Genomic DNA, 16,109 nt, shown 5'->3' with positions numbered 1-16,109 from the left:
ATGGACCCTGCAGGTGCTGAGCTGGACGTACGTACGGGGCAGGTGGAGGGGGCAACAGGTGTTCGGGAACCAGGCACCAAAGCCTCTGGGGCAGACCCTGAGCAGCCAGTCCCCATCCTGACGGACCAGAGCAGGCAGTGAAGGACTTCCCGGCTCTCCAGCCGCAGGGCAGGCAACACACATGGAGTGCAGGCCACCCTTTCAGACATGGACCCCATCCTGCCCCGTAGAATTTAGCATCTCGCAGGGGAATCCGACAGGCAAATGCCAGGCAGCACGGGCTGAGCGCCCGGGAGGGGTCCGGGGAGAACATGAGCAGGGTTCTGAAGCAGCTCCATTTGAAGACAGGATGAGAAGGGTCCAGGGGACCCTAGTGGGTCCGATGTTAGAGGGTCGGTGGTGGTGCTCCTCAACAGAGGCAGGAGGTCATGAAATTCAGGACCACTTGGCCAGCAAACAACCGAAGGACCCAGCTGATGGGAAGACCAACGGGCAGGCAGATTAACTTGCGTCTGAAGTTGGGGGACAGGAGGCTAGAGGCCCGCGTGGGATGTCATGGGCGCCCAGAGGAGGGGTCCGGGCCCCGAGATGGGTACAGGAGTGGTTTCCCAGAGGAGGCAAGGTTGTGATCTGAATAGCTTAGGGAATTAGCCATAGGAGGTCACTGCAGTCCATTGAGAAGCACGGTGTCACAGTTGGAGATGTTGGTCACCCGAAGGCCAGGGAGGCCACTACGACGGGCCTTCCCGCTTCCTCCCTGACCATCTGCCAGCCCCTAGACTCGCTCTGCAGGGGCTCTCCAGGGTGTCTGCCACTCAGATTCCCCAGGTATGCTCCTGCCCCCTTAGGGTTTGACAATGGCTGTCCCCCATGGGGACACATGGTGTCCCATGGGGACACATGGACAAGGCTCTCCCCTCCTCCAAGCCTCTGGAGCGTGGCCAGCCCCAGCCACCCTCTACCGGCAGCGTTCTGATGACTCCCTCTGAGCACTTCTCACCCTCCTGCGAACATGAGACTCCATTTCCCAACTTTGGAGTTTTATCAGAAGTCCCCTCCGCCATAAGGGATTGCTTGTTGACGGAGGCATTCCCAGCTCTCTGAAGCCCACCTGGCACGGGGAAGCATTCGGTGGATGCTTGTTAATTGAGATAATGAATGAGCTAGAGTGGGGAGCAGCAGTCTGCACAGAAGCAGGTGGAAAAGGCTTCAGGGAGAAACCTCCCTGATGCCTTCACATAGCTGCGATGCAATGGGGACATAATCCAAGGCAACCTTTTATCTTTTCATTTTTTTGAACCTACGCGCGTATTTCCAAAGGCTAACGGGATGCATATGCCTTTGTAAGGCTCACACCGTGAACTTCCAGAGAAAAGTATTTTGGGACAAGGCTCCCAGCATGCGAGGCACCCCCGACTGAGCACGGTGCTATCCATCAGGTACAGGCGGGGGGGGGGGGGGGGTTCAGGAAATCCCTGGGCCGGGAACTTCAGTCGCTTGCTTTGATTTCTGTCCTGCCCAGTGGCCAGATGTTTTCAATTGGGCGGCCAAATGAAGACGTTTGCGTCACCAGCAAACAGATGAAGAGAAAAGGAGGCGTAAAGTCAGAAGTCACCAAGCCCTCGCTCTGGTTTCCAGGCAAGCAAAGCAGAGGGGAGCAGCAGTCTGCCGGCCTTAGGGCTGCACAGCTGACCTCTCATCTGGGTCCTGCACTTACGGTTCTGCTCCGTGGGGCGCTCCCTGTGCCCAACCATGGCTGTGCCCAAAGGGTCCCTCACCCCGGTAAGGGGACCGAAATACCGCCTTAAGAAATGGCTGTGTTTAAAATTCCGATTCTTAGAAATGATGTGAAATGGGCGACTTTGGGGGCGCTTGGGTGGCTTGGTCAGTTATGCGTCGGACTTCGGCTCAGGTCACGATCTCACACTTTGTGAGTTCGAGCCCCGTATCACGCTCTGTGCTGACAGCTCAGGGCCTGGAACCTGCGTCGGATTCTGTGTCTTCCTCTCTCTCTGCCCCTCCCCCACTTGGGCTCTGTCTCTCTCTCTCTCTCAAAAATAAATCAACACTAAAGAAAAATTTGAAGTGTGTGACTTTTGTTGTAGTATCTTTAAAAATATTTTATTGGCTTCCGTATGTATATGATACGTGTTATATATAGTATACACACAAATGTATGCATGTTCATGTACAGTATATACATATATACACACATATAGCATGTATATGTATATGTGCACCAAGTTATATAGCACACGAAGCATTTAATATGTGCCTGGCACTGCTTAATTTCCATATCGATCCTATGAAATGGGTCCTATTGTCCTATTTTATAGAGGATGGAAGTGAGGCACAGAAAAGTCAAGTATCTTCTCTAAGGTCACTCAGCTGGTTCCAAGTGGACCTGGGATGTGAGAGCCCCCCCTCCCATGGCAGCCTGCTTGAAAAGCTACACTCTTAACCTCTGCACCCACACTTCTCATACTATGTTCCCGGGACCGCTGGGGGTCACCGAGGCCCTTCCAGGGAGTTCGTGATGCCAAACCATTTTCATAATAATATTAAGATGTCATTTCCTTTTCCCTCTCTCACAAAGGTACAGGGGAGTTTCCCAGAGGTGAGTGACAGGGATTTTACCACAGATCAAATGCAGAAGCAGAGAGGAGAACCCAGCTGCTTTCGTTTAAGACACTGAAGAGATTTGTAAAACCATAACAGTCTTCTCACTACTTTTCTGTTTTGGAAAGTAGTTGTTTTTCATATTTGTGTTACCATGCGATTAATTTATTATTGTTATTTTTTATTTTATCTATGTATTTTTCTTTCTTTGAGAGAGAGAGAGAGAGAGAGAGGGAGAGAGAGAGAGAGACGGAGCGCAAGCAGGGGAGGGGCAGAGAGAGAGGGAGGCACAGAATCTGAAGGCAGCTCCAGGCTCTGAGCTGTCAGCACAGAGCCTGACGTGGGGCCCAAACTCATGCACCATGAGATCATGACCTGAGCCGAAGTTGGATGCTTCACCCACAGAGCGACCCAGGCGCCCCTATTATTGTTATTTTTAAATGAAGGAATACGTATGAAAAGCACAGCTCAATTTTAATAACCAACCTGGAACATATTAACAGACATCGGCCATGTTGGGACGCCTGGGTGGCTCAGTCGGTTAAGTGTCTGACTCTTGATCTTGGCTCAGGTCTCGATCTCATGGTTCACGGAATCGAGCCCCGCATCGGGCTTCCGTGCTGCCAGCTCAGGGCCTGCTTGGGATTCTCTCCCTCTCTCTCTGCCCCTCCCCTGCTTGTGAGCTCTCTCAAAATAAATAAATAAAGACTTAAAAAAAAAACAAACAAACAGATATAAGCCACGTAAACAAATGCTCTTTGGGACCATCAGTAGTGTTTAAGGAGTCCTTAATGAAAAGGAGTCTGAACACAGGCAGCTTATGAACCATGGACCATGCCACGCTGCCCCACGCCAGCATCCGGCAGGGTCCTGGGGAGGCTGCACTTGGCAGTTGGGACAGGCCGACCCTTCCTGGCCATGAAGGACTGTCCGTGCAGGATGTAGACACCCCAGGCCCCTATGTGCAAAATTCCTGAAGGCTCCCCAGATGCTGTGACAGCCAATATGCCTCTTCCTGCTGTGGGTGCCTTCCGGTGCATTCTTTGTCTTTCTTGACTGTTGTTATTTCAGAGGGATGACTTTGGAGCCAGAGCTCTCTGGATTCCCAGGGGATTCTGGAATTCTGCACCCCCCCCCCCAGGTTTCCACGGTATGTGGGCATGCTGTGCCCCTCCCAGGCCAATGGCACTCTGAGCTTCAAGACCTGTGGAACCTTCAAACCCCGGAGTTCCACAAATGTCCTGAAGCCCACGGTGCCCAGAAACCAGAGCAAAGGGTTTGCAGATGTTGCAGGCGCCCAGAATGTCAGGATCTCTGTTTGTGCAGCAGAAATACATTTCTCCCTGTGAATTACCGACACCCCAGTTTTACAAATGAACCAGGCACCTCACAGGCTCCAGTCCCACCTGCACATGGCCCAGAGCGCCCTCCCTTCCCCCATCATGGGGCACACTGCTCCCAAGAAAGGAGGGGCCCCAGGACCCCCTCTCTCTCCTACCAGAAGCAGGTTTCTCTGTCTGGACTTCCTGTCTCCTCATTTGCATCTCTTCCCCTCCCCCCTTCCTCCAGGACCTGGAGGCAGAGCCCAGCCAAAAGGAGACCCCCTTGCCAACCCCAGACCCCATTCCTGCTGCCTCCAGGCCCTGGTTTTCCCTAGCCCCAGCAGGGATGGGCTTTCAGCTCTTGTCCCCCAGTCTGCCTTCCTCTCTTTGTTCCAAAACAAAGTCACAGCTGGTAACAGGTGGCAAACACATTTTCAGGATCTTTGTCCTGGGAACTTATCTGAAGAGCATAGTTCAAATGAAGGAAAATGCTAAAAGCATAAAGACGCTCACCAAAATATTATTTATAACCATGATGATGATAATGATATATTACATATTATATATATATATATATACACGTATATTATATGCATGTATTCTACAGAAATATGCAGTAACAGAAATGCTTGGGGCACCTGGGTGGCTTCCTCGGTTAAATGTCCAAATCTTGATTTCGGCACAGGTCATGATCTCACGGTTCTTGAGATCAGCACGGAGCCTGCTTGGGATTCTGCCCCCCTCTGCCTCTCCCCCACTTGCACTCATGTGCACTCTCTCTCTAAATATAGATAAATAAACATTAAAACAAAAGAAATGGTGAAGCCATACAGTACTACCACTTGATGAAACACTACACAACCATACAATGCGACAATTGTTCGTGTCAACTCCAGAAGCGCCCCCTGAGAGACCCTCAACCCCATCCAATTACGGACGACGCAACAGGAAAGGACATGGCCCCTGCCCTCGAGGAGGTTCCAGTTAAGTGACTGCACATCTGCTGTGCTTTTGAAGTGCAGAGAGCCAATTCCATTCTATTCAACCAACAGAATGAACACCTCCATCCCTCCTGCCCCAAAGCCTCCCCTTCCTTCTCTTTTCCTGATGGCCAATCTCCCAACACAGAGGATATTTTCAGTGCCCGTGAGGAAGTGCCTACGTGAAGACTGTTGAGCAACACGGTGGCATAGCCCTGGGACTTACACGGTCCGCAAGACGGTGCCTGCCAAATGGATTTCGGACGGGCTGGCTTTGGTTCCTTCCCATGTCCTTCTTCCTCCTCCCCATTACGCAGATCAGAAAGTACACTTGGCTATTGCGGCAGGTGTGTTTCCTTAACTTAACCTGAGGCATGCACATCTATAATCAGCAGCTCTTCGTGCTGGCACACAGGCTGAGCTGTAGGCAGCACAGAAATAGCGGCTAATCCCAAAGTTAAAGGACCACTGAGCCCCCAGATGTGGGATCCCTCATTTCCAGGACTCCGAAAGCTGGAAGCAGAAGTCACAAGAAGTGTGGAGGGCTGGTTGATCCCCGGGGGGTATTGAAGAAGAGAGAAATAATCCCCAAGGGCACCCAAGCCTGTGAGTAGCCCAGAGGGTGGTCACCTAGCTGTACCACATGTTTTTCAAACCGGCAGCCGGGGCTGGTTCTGTGCGCCCGGCACAAGTGGTCGCCTTCACGTATCCATTCTCGGCCCTGCAGACACAGAGACGTGCCCGGCATGGGTGGGTTTTCAGTTAAGTCCCCATGAAGAGCGAATCACAGTTCTGTTCCCCAAGGAGCTGCCAATCTAACGGGGAAAACACGCACAGGCCATGCAGGGCAGGCAATGTGGTCAAGACACATACAGGGGTATTCCTGGGGATCCAGGGGGAGGATGTGGGACAGGCTGGGGGAAGGATTTCCAGAAGGGGTGACCCTTGAGTCCTGAAGAGGGAGGATTTAAACAAGAAGGTACAAAGAGGGGGCGCCTGGGTGGCTCCGTCAATTAAGCATCCGACTTCGGCTCAGGTCATGATCTCACAGTCTGTGAGTTTGAGCCCCGCGTCAGGCTCTACGCTGCCAGTTCAGAGCCTGGAGCCTGCTTCGGATTCTGTTATCTCCCTCTCTCCCTCTCTCTCTCTCTCTCTGCCCCTCGCCCATTCACACTCTGTCTCTCTCTGTCTCGCAAAAAAAAATAAAATAAAAAAAAATAAATAAAAAAAAATGAATAAACGTTAAAAAAAAAAAAAAAAAAAAGAAGGTACAAAGAGAAGGGTGTTCTAGGTGGAGAGATATGCATATTCAAACCGCGAGTTCCAAGTCCCGGAGGCTGCATGTAGAGTGAATTTATTTAGGATAAACATAGAATATATCTATATCTGCATATGTGTATCCATAGCCATAGCCCCATCTGTGTCTACCATCTGTAGTTCAAGTACCTGACAACTAGCTTTTTCGATTGTGATGGCACCTGTTGTTAAGCTTTGATTGCCTAAACGCTTTAAAGACATCTGTCTCAAAGAAATGCAAGGCCAGCTACAGAACCTGATAAACATCAGGCCGCCCCACCCATCAAGTTCCGCTTTTAGAAAGCCTTGGGTGCCTATGTAACTGAAGGCTCGAGCGACCCCACTTTTCCCCTCCCATGCCCTAAGTCCTGCTTCTACGTTTTAAACTCATCAATAGGGGCGCCTGGGTGGCTCAGTCGGTTCAGCGACCGACTTCGGCTCAGGTCATGATCTCATGATCCGTGAGTTCGAGCCCCGCGTCGGGCTCTGTGCTGACAGCTCAGAGCCTGGAGCCCGTTTCAGATTCTGTGTCTCCCTCTCTCTCTGCCCCTCCCCTGTTCATGCTCTATCTTTCTCTGTCTCAAAAATAAATAAACGTTAAAAAAAAATTAAAAAATAAATAAATAAATAAACTCATCAATAAAGAGGAAAGCTGCACCAACGTAGCGCCCCACCCTCAACCCCAATAAAGGCAGAACTCCTTCTCTGTCCCTCTCTCTCCTGGTGACCTGGCCATGTGGCCCCGGGCGGTGCTGTGTACCCTCAAGCATCGGTAAATAATAAACCCTATTGTTTCCCAAGGTTTCCCCATAGTTGCTGCTGAGAGGTATTTGCAATCCTAATGAGAAGAGGGCTGCCCCCAGCCACAACACTGACTCTGGTCAGGGGCAATGTCCCCGGGGGCTCACTATGAGCAGCAGGGCCCAGGGGAGCGCCCCAGGCAGTCTGAAGGCTAAGACTGACACAGAATGGTACTTGACACACAGCACAGGCAGTTAGGACTGCTGTGTGTCCAGAAGGGTCCTAAGCGTTTTTACATATATTAACATATTTAGTGCTCGCATCACTGACATCTACTGCGTCCATTCTGCAGATGAGGAAATGCAGATCAAGACAGGTTAAGTGGCCTGCCCAATATGGTACAGTACCCAAGTCAAGTGTGACTTAGACTCAGACTATCTGTCTTACCAGTCTACACTCACGGGTGCCTGGGTGGCTCGGTAGGCCGAGCGTCCGACTTGGGCTCAGGTCATGATGTCAGGGTTCGTGAGTTCGAGCCCCGCGTCGGGCTCTGTGCGGACAGCTCAGAGCCTGGAGCCTCCTTCGGATTCTGTGTCCGCCTCTCTCTCTGCCCCTCACCTGCTTGTATTCTGCCTCTCTCAAAAATAAATAAACATTGAAAAAAAAACATTCTAATACTCTCAATAGTATTCTTGAAATTACTCTGTGGTTCACAGAAGGTGGGGTGGGGCAGTGATAAGGCCGGGGTCCCAGGTGGGGCCCGGGTCATGGTGAGCTGTGTCCTGCTGTGGAATTTGGACTCTGTCCCAGGGCCATTAGGGACGTGGACACTGAAAACAGGGAGGACATGACTGAATGCCCTTTAGGAACAAAGGTTATTGGTGAATGCCCAAGTGTTTACCATCCGGGCACGAGTGGAATAAACATCAGTCATTTGAGGCCAACTCAGTCTGGGGGCTTGGCTTCCAGAATCACATAGAAAACTTCCACGCATCTGGTGGCCCCCCTTCTTGGGGCACGGATACTATCAAGGCCACGGGGCCTGGCCACAATGGTTACCCCAGAACGTCCACCCTCCCGTGGAAGAAATTCTGCTACAGCCTCACGGCTCACCCCGCTCTGGCTCAGCTATGAATAACCACAGACGCGAGGGGTCAGCACCGGTCACGGGCCAGGCACCGCGCCCCGCTCTGTGCGCACCCTCTTACCCCGATAGGCCCTCGCAGGTGGGTGCTCCACTGTCTTCCTTACAAACGGGCATCCAGGTCACAGAGCCGGAGAGAGACAGACGGAGGAGGCGCCAGGCCCAGTCCACCCTGAGATCTATTCCAGTGAACCCTCGGAGCTTTCATATCCCTGGGGGGTCCACCTCGCCTGCCGGGCGGGACCAGCCGCATCTTCTCAAGGGAACGACGAGGCTCAGCAGGTTAAGGACCCGCGGCTGGCAGGTGCGGGGTCGCAGCGAGCTTGGGGTGAGGCTTGTGGCTTGTTGCTTCCCCCCTTCCAGCCTGGCTGTCGACCAGAACTGGATCTTTGAGCACCCAGGGAGGCCCATGCGCTGCTGCAACTGCCCCGGTCTCAGCTGTGGGTGCCTGACCTTTCTAGAAGATACTAATGATGCCTGCAAAGTGCGCCTCCCTCAACAACTGTAAGGACTGTGCGCTCCCAAGGCCAGAGGGTGTGTGGGTCCCCAGCTCCGTTTTACAAACGAGGTAACAGGTGCAGGGAGACACTGGTACCAAGGGCACCAGGACCAGTGAGGGATCTATGGAGGCCGCGGGAAGATACGCCATGCAATGTGCTGGGAACAAGTGCGAGCAGAGGGAGAGAGCAGAAGCCTGCCCTGTAAGCGGCATGAGAGCAGAAACCAGGTCTCAGCTCCTTACCGCTGCGTCTCCAGTGTCGGGCACTCAGAAACTACCTGCGAATGAGCCTGTCCAGGAAGGGCGGGGGGTGACGGGAGGGAAGCTGAGAGGCAGTTTCAAGCACTGTTAACACGCAGTTAACGTCTACTCTCGTTTTCTCTGTGTCCCACCTCTGCACCTGCAATCAAGCCCTGGGACGTGTCTGTCGCTAAAGCTCCTTGCGTGCATCAATCCACAATCCACGAGTTCTGGGACCGTACTTTGGCCCTTCTCCTAACCTTGGCCACTCGGGCTGTCTCTGATGCGCTGCTATAAAGGAATCAGGCAGCGAGGATCATGGATGGACGGGCACCACAGCAAGCGGACTGGGCTCCAGAGGCCGACCACGTGGCTTGAAAGCCCAGCTCCCGCACCTGCTGGCAGCTGTGCATCCGCGGTTAAGTTACCCAGCCACTCTGTGCCTCGATCTGGTCCCATCTCTGGTGAAACAGAGCAGGGAGCCCCCAGGGTGGCTGTGGGGGGGTTAAACGTGTCAATGCGCAGGGCTCTTAGAAGAGCACGTGACCCGCAGTCAGACCTTCTGGCAAACAGTCTGTCAGCACTTATACTCGCGAAGTTCAGGTGATTCCTTAGAACACAATCCTGGAAGTGGGATCGTAAGGTAGACAGATCCCTTGTAGATGGCAAGGAAATTGCCTTCGAAAGTCTAAGAAGAGAAAGGTCTTTAGTCCTAACGGATTAGCCCAAGAACAAGGGCTTGGGGGACCTAAGGAGCCAGCCTTTCTGCCGAGCTCTGTCCAGCCTCCTGCTGTGAGGCACCCCCTGTGCTCCGGGTACCCCGGGAGACAGAGCACTCTCACCCACGCCGCAGGAGGTCCCGGCCCCGGGAAGCTTAAGCCCCAGCCCCTGGCAGCACCCCACTTAGCTGGGGCTTGTCTTTCACTTGAAACTCATAATTCGTATCGTTATTTCTCAAAGAGAACTCCAAAATTGTCTTAGCTTCAGGCGAACTGAAAGTGCGCACACTCTTGACTTGTTCATTTGTCTGCTTCTCCCATGAAAGTATTAATATCTCAAGGCACAGAGCTCTTGTCTTCCCCTTTTGTCCTCCCTCCCCACCCGTCAGCCCGGCTGGGTGCTTGGCATAGTGCCAGGGACCCAGAGCCCCTGCTGCATGAATGAATGAATGAATGAATGAATGCATGCATGAACGAACGAATGCATGGATGAGAAGGAAGGAAAAACACAGCCTGAACCGAAACCTCTCTGCTAATTCTACTCACTCTGCTAGGACGCCCTCCTTAAAATCGTCGGGTACAAGGTGCTGGCCAGTCATCAGAGGCTCAAAGCCGGGGCCCCCGGGTCTCCTCTCTTCCAGGGGAACAGCCCCTGCTCCCCAACCCTTGCTCTTCTCTTAAAGGTTATCAGCAATAGAAATTCCATCTGGGTCTCACTGCTGTCCGTATCTCTGACCACCAACACTGCCTCTTATCTAGTGAGGCTGCCTTCGCCTCCAGTCCGCCTCTGGGCCCGCTGGTAACATTTATGTTTTTGGAGGAAATGCTTGAGTCCTGAGGGATAATGCCCACTTACATGGCTCTTCGAGCCTGAAAAGATACACTGGAGCAAACGGGCCTGGCTTTCCAGAGCGAACGCCAGGGAGGAGTCCCCGTGGGTCCTCTGATCGGGGGCCTCCTCACCTTCACTGTTGTGCTCTCCTCTGGGCGGTGTCACTGGGTTCCACTGACAGCTCCTCCTGGACCAGCATCCTACACCCGTCCCCACCTGTCCCCCCGCCCTGCCGCCCGCATGGTTAGGTGCCTGCTTACTGCCAGTCTCTTCCTCTTCCCCACTCTCTGCTAGGACGTGAGTTCCCTTTGTCTGCCCAGGACAGTGCCTGGCACATAGAAAGAGCTCAGGAATCGTTGTTAACGCACACGCTATTCACACTAGCATTCGTCAAATTCACAACCTACAATCGTTCTGCTGGGAGCTAGGGATACAAAAGCCTCTGAGCTTAAGCAACTGAGCCAGGAATACCCCTACTGCAAGACAGGAAATGCCCTCTCCCCGGGAGACGCCCACTTCCGCATTCACACCCTCAACCTGATCAAGGTCTTTGCAAGCCCAGGAGAGCAGCCACACAACACCCCTCCCCCCACGAAAACGCTCGTGCGCACATACACACAGTCCCCCACGGCTGCATGCTCCTGCGCCCCATGTGCATCTCTGCACACCCTGTTGTGTGTTTCGCGACTCTGTCAGGGACGCAGCCTGTAAACATTTCCTGGGGAGTGAAGGAAGTGACCACCACCGTGCCGTGGCCTTCCTACTGCTCTGGGCGTCAGTGGTCTTGGATCCACGGGGACGAACACTTGCCCCGCCTTTGGCTCGGCTTTTTATCCGAGGCAGCGGGGTCTCCCCCGGCCATCTGGTCCAGTGCCAACAGGCAAACAGGCACCCGCTGTAAACTTGCCACATTTACCAGCCGTGCCGCTTTGCGTAAGTTAATTCTCCTTTCTCGTTTCCTCATCCGTACGTGGGCCACTGGGCTGTTATGAGCGGTCACGGTAAGGGAAGAGTTTGGAACAGGGCCTGATCTATAGTTTAATAAATGGGATGGTCTGTGGTATTGGCACTGGGCCTGGGTGACTGTTCAGCGTCAGGAAGACAGATGTGGATATCAAGAACGTTGTAGCCAGCATCTCCCGTGTGTGCTCGTGGTGTTTTTAATACATCAGTTGATTTAGAAAAGATCTCGATGATGTACCTATGTATGGATATTCACATACATATGACGTATATGGGTGTATATACAGATGTGTATACACATGTCTGTAAATACGGATATGTGTATATGTATGACAAATCTATATGTATACACATGCACACACACACACACACACACACACACACACACACACACACTGCCCATTTCTCAGCTCTGCCTGCTCAGAGGGCCTAGAGGCAATGCTCCCTCAGTAGCAATGGACACATCTTGTGACCAGAGGATATTTCTAGATGCCATTCTCCACCGAAAGGATCCCAGGCTCCTTGACCAACTGCTGATTCCATCCTTAACCAACTGATAAAGCCAACAATGCAGGAATGGGACAGCCCAGCATCAGCCTTCCAATGTGAGGCCTTCAGGACACCCCACGAGCTCTGTGGGATGCCTGGCAAAAGCATACAATCTAAATCGGATCATGAGGGAGCATCAAACACTGAGGGAGAGTCTGAAAAATAATTGGCTTGAACATGTCAAAAATGTCACGAAATGTAAGACTAAGGAAGTTTTCCAAGAAGGGCACATACCAAATGGGCTTTCTTTTGCTATGAAGGACCTCGCAGAGGGCAACTGCTGAAATCTGAATAAGGCCTAAGGATCAGATAATAGTAGCAAGTCAATGTTAAGTTTCGGCCTCAGTTGTATGGTCATTGTAAGAATTTTCTGATTTTAGGAAAAAATGGAGAGAGGAAAGGATAGAACAAAAATAATAAAATGTTAACACTTAAGGAATCCGAGTGAATGGTACCCGGGAATCTTTGGGGGCTGTTTTTTGCAACTTATCTGTAAATTTGCAATTATATCAAGACAAAGTCATTGGAAAAAAAAAAAATCAATTGAAAAGAATACCCTGGGTTCACATACTGAGAAAAAGTGAATATAGTGCTTAGCACAATAATCTGAAGCTCTTATAATATTATTGTTACCAGAACAGTGTACCCAGCACGTAATAAGCTGAAAATGGATAGATGATATTATCACTGTCAATATCATCACCATCACCCCTGTTATCCCTGATGTGCTTGATACTAACTACACAAAACTCAATACCTTTTCTTACTGTGACTTCTAATTACTTCATATCTGCATTCAACTCCATCGTCTGAAGGTCCGTTATGGAAACACCCGTTTCAGGTGCCTCCAGCCCTCACCTGCAATGGTGCTGAGTTTGAAGACCAACCAAGAGAAGAGAGGTAGGGCCCATTCAGATCTACACGTATGGACACATATCAATTCAATCTTTTGCCATCGTCCGAATCTCTGCTTTGTTCTTGCTAGTTCCTGGGCAACCCAAGGTCGACTAAGCCCAGCTCCTAAAGACACAACCTAGGGCCTTTGCCTATAGACCTCCGGGATACCTAGAGTTTCTTTTCTGTTCCCTCTTCAGACCCATCCGTAAACACTGGGCATCTCAGTGACTGGGCCTCTTATTCTGCACTGCACTGCCTTATTCGATAAGAGGAACCTCCTATTATACCCCCAGTCCTGACCCATCCAAGATGGCGGGACTATTGCCAAGTCCAAGCTTCTCCCCAAGGGTCTTCTGTGCTCAGACCATTTCTGGGATGTGATAAGGTCCCAATCATCATTAATGTGTGTAACATGTTCTTTAAAAGTAAACCCACAGTCCTTTCCCTATCATCTTTTGTCCCCATCACTCCTCATTTTCTCAAGACTCACAGAAATCATACCTTTAGCTCATTTTCCTCCTCTCTTCGTTTCTCACCTCCTTTGCCCCTATCTTCAGCCTACGGAGACACTATGGCCATTGCCTCTTCCCCTTTTCAGGAGACCCCATACTGTGTCTGACCTTCCTATGACCACAGAAAGGCTCATATTTGTATCAACCTATTTGTATATATAAAACCGATAAATCCTAAGGTCCAAGTGGCTTAGTTTTTACATGGAGTTATATACAGCAACCACAGGTTGGCTCTCCAAAGAAATTTTAAAAGCAATTCCACTTTTATAGACAGGCAGGTAGACACAGATATAGATGTCCTCACCAATAATCATATAGAACAGCCACACACACACACATACATGCACCAACCTTCCTTCTTCCACAGTGGTTGCCATGATATCCAAGCTGAGTTAAACGCTGGCAGATCGAAGAGAGACAGCCCAGGGCAGGGCGATCAAAGTTTCCCCAAGCCCGCCTTCCTCACTGATGGAAACGTTCTCAATGTGCACGGTCCAAAATGGTAGCCATGGGTCACATGTGGCTACTGGGCACTTGAAATGTGGTGAGTGTTGAGTGAGGGCTGAATTTTTAATTTTGTTTAATTTTAATGAATGGACACTTAAATAGCTGTATATGGAGTGGCTACCTGCGGACAGCTTAACTCTAGTCCAGGGCCTGGCACGCTTTTTCCATTAAGGACCAGACTAAATAATTCAGGCTCTCAGGCCACACAGCCTCTGTCACCACTGCTGGTGTGCTGTGACAGCAACCACAGACATACTTGAACAGAGGAGTGTGGCTGGGTACCCATAAAACTTTATTTATAAAAAATGGCCAGGCCGGTTTTGTCCTGTGGGTCATAGTTGTTTGCTGATGCCCACTCCAGCACAGCGTCATTCCAGACCTTCTTTGAGATGGCAGGCATTGGCCATACGAGGCTGTTCCCAACCCAGTTTTTAAGTACTTGCTTAATGAAAACACAGAAGGCTTTCCTTTCAAGAAAAAGAGGTCACTTGACATCCTAATGGTCCTACATTTTTCCCTTTAGGAGAAAGCCTTCCCTCTTAACGGAATGTCCCCGGGGAGGGCAGGCCAAATTATAAAGAGATCAAGACAAGACATCTCTCCTCCGCGACTCAAGATTATTCTACGGAAGAAACCAGAAAAGACAATACCTCTCACTCGTGCAAGGGGAAGAGGGCAGTCATTTACCTAAGTATGCCCAGGGAATGTCCACTTCCGGTCCTGGCCAGAAAGCTCAAAACGTTTGCTCGCCACAGCCCCTGGCGATGATGATCACTTCTGGCATTTCCAGGTCAGAAAGGTGGAGTCTGAAAACGGTCCCAACTGGAAGGGAAGAGGAAGAGGAGAAAAGCTGAAGTCATTTTTGACATTTTGCTCATTCGTGGTCTTTTGAAAATGACTCAGGACGATTAAAAGCCACTCGCCCAATGCCCCACACACCCACCCAGTGATTTATACATCAAGTATTTTTTTGAAAGAAACACCTATCCCGTTCAGTGCACACAGCCAAGCACCAGAGACAGAAAGTTGAGTAAACCATAGTCCACACCTTTAAGAAGCTCAGGCTGGTGGAGAGGACAGAAAAATAAATAAGCATCTCATGGCAACACGATACAAGGACGTGAATGATATTTGGCAGAGCGAAGGGAGAAATGACCAACCCAGTAGGAGGCCAGATGGATCGTTTCAGCTGCTCCTTGCTCAAGTGAAACGCCTTTTGGCAAAAAGAAAAGGGTTGGGGAAAGGGTCTCTGAGGAAGACGATAAAAGAAAAATGTATGTGAGATCAGGGCTAGGATGCACCAGGGAGGCCAGGTGGGAGATGGTTTGGGAAGGCCTCACCCTTGAGTAAGAACAGAGACCCTCAGTTGAGTTCCTACTTTCCCCCAAGCACTGAGAGATGTACCGACCACGCGTTGTCTCACGAAATCCCTGGGGTGGTCTCCAGGATCATTCCCATTCAATGGATGGGCAGCTGGAGCTGGGAGAGCTCCTGGGAGCAACCCTGAGCAAGATGACAAAGGCAGTAAGGGGTAGAGAGCGGCCCCCAAGGGGACACCCCCATTCTGTCTGGTTCTACTGTCCTCGTCTTAGCCGCCAGGACAGGTGTGTACGGTAACGGCCCCTCCCATTTGCTCTGGCCACCGTGTACGCACGCTCCTTTGCAGAGTGGTTTTGCTCCCTCTCCCCACGTGAATTGAGGTCCACTTCTCCACCCTCTGAATCCGAACTTGGCCATGTCACTTGCTTTAGCCAGTGAGCCAATAACAAAAGACGAAAAGCTTCAAAGGCGCTTGTGCCCAAAACTTCCCCTTCCTCGCTGCTAGGAATCACTCTGGGGCCACACTGGCCCCTGAGCTGGTCCCCTGGAGGAGGACAAACACCATGGGAGAGGCCCCAGGCATGCCAGCCAGCCCAGCTCCCCCCCCCCCCCCAGTGCGTGGACCACGTCACTGAGTCCCAGCCAAGCTGCTAGGACCACAAGGAACATCCAATCAACCCACAGATTCAGGAGAGATAACAAGTGTTTGCTGTTTAAGGCACTAAGGTTTGGAGCTGCTTGTTACGCAGGGAAAGCTCACCGATGCAATCACTAAGTAAGCTTTACACTGCCGGCAACGGTCATAAAACACGATCAACTTGCAACTTACAAAGACAGGTTAATGGGGGATGGGCATTGGGGAGGGCACTTGTTGGGATGAACACTGGGGTGGCTATATGTGAGAGACGAATCACTGAACTCTACTCCTGAAATCACTATTACACTATATGTTAACTAACTTGGGTTTCA

At 51.1% G+C, this 16,109-nt stretch overlaps 1 protein-coding gene across 3 annotated transcripts in view; it reads right to left on the bottom strand.

Moving 5' to 3' along the window:
• Positions 1 to 16,109, bottom strand: part of ST3GAL1 (ST3 beta-galactoside alpha-2,3-sialyltransferase 1) — a 95,812-nt gene that overhangs the window by 63,904 nt on the left and 15,799 nt on the right. For 2 of the 3 annotated variants that reach the window (XM_086695092.1, XM_086695093.1), the window contains exon 2: positions 14,508 to 14,642. The exons of the other annotated variant lie outside the window; for it this stretch is intronic. The gene's annotated coding sequence lies outside the window, so the exon portion shown is untranslated. The remainder of the gene's footprint in view (positions 1 to 14,507; positions 14,643 to 16,109) is intronic. 3 annotated transcript variants of the gene reach the window in all.

The sequence above is a fragment of the Puma concolor genome, chromosome F2 (assembly GCF_028749965.1).
Source record: "Puma concolor isolate L17-30 chromosome F2, mPumCon1.1.hap2, whole genome shotgun sequence".
In the NCBI taxonomy this organism is placed as follows: Eukaryota; Metazoa; Chordata; class Mammalia; order Carnivora; family Felidae; genus Puma; species Puma concolor.
The sequence above is the reverse complement of the archived record's forward strand: the minus strand, read 5'-3'. Positions and strand labels throughout refer to the sequence as shown.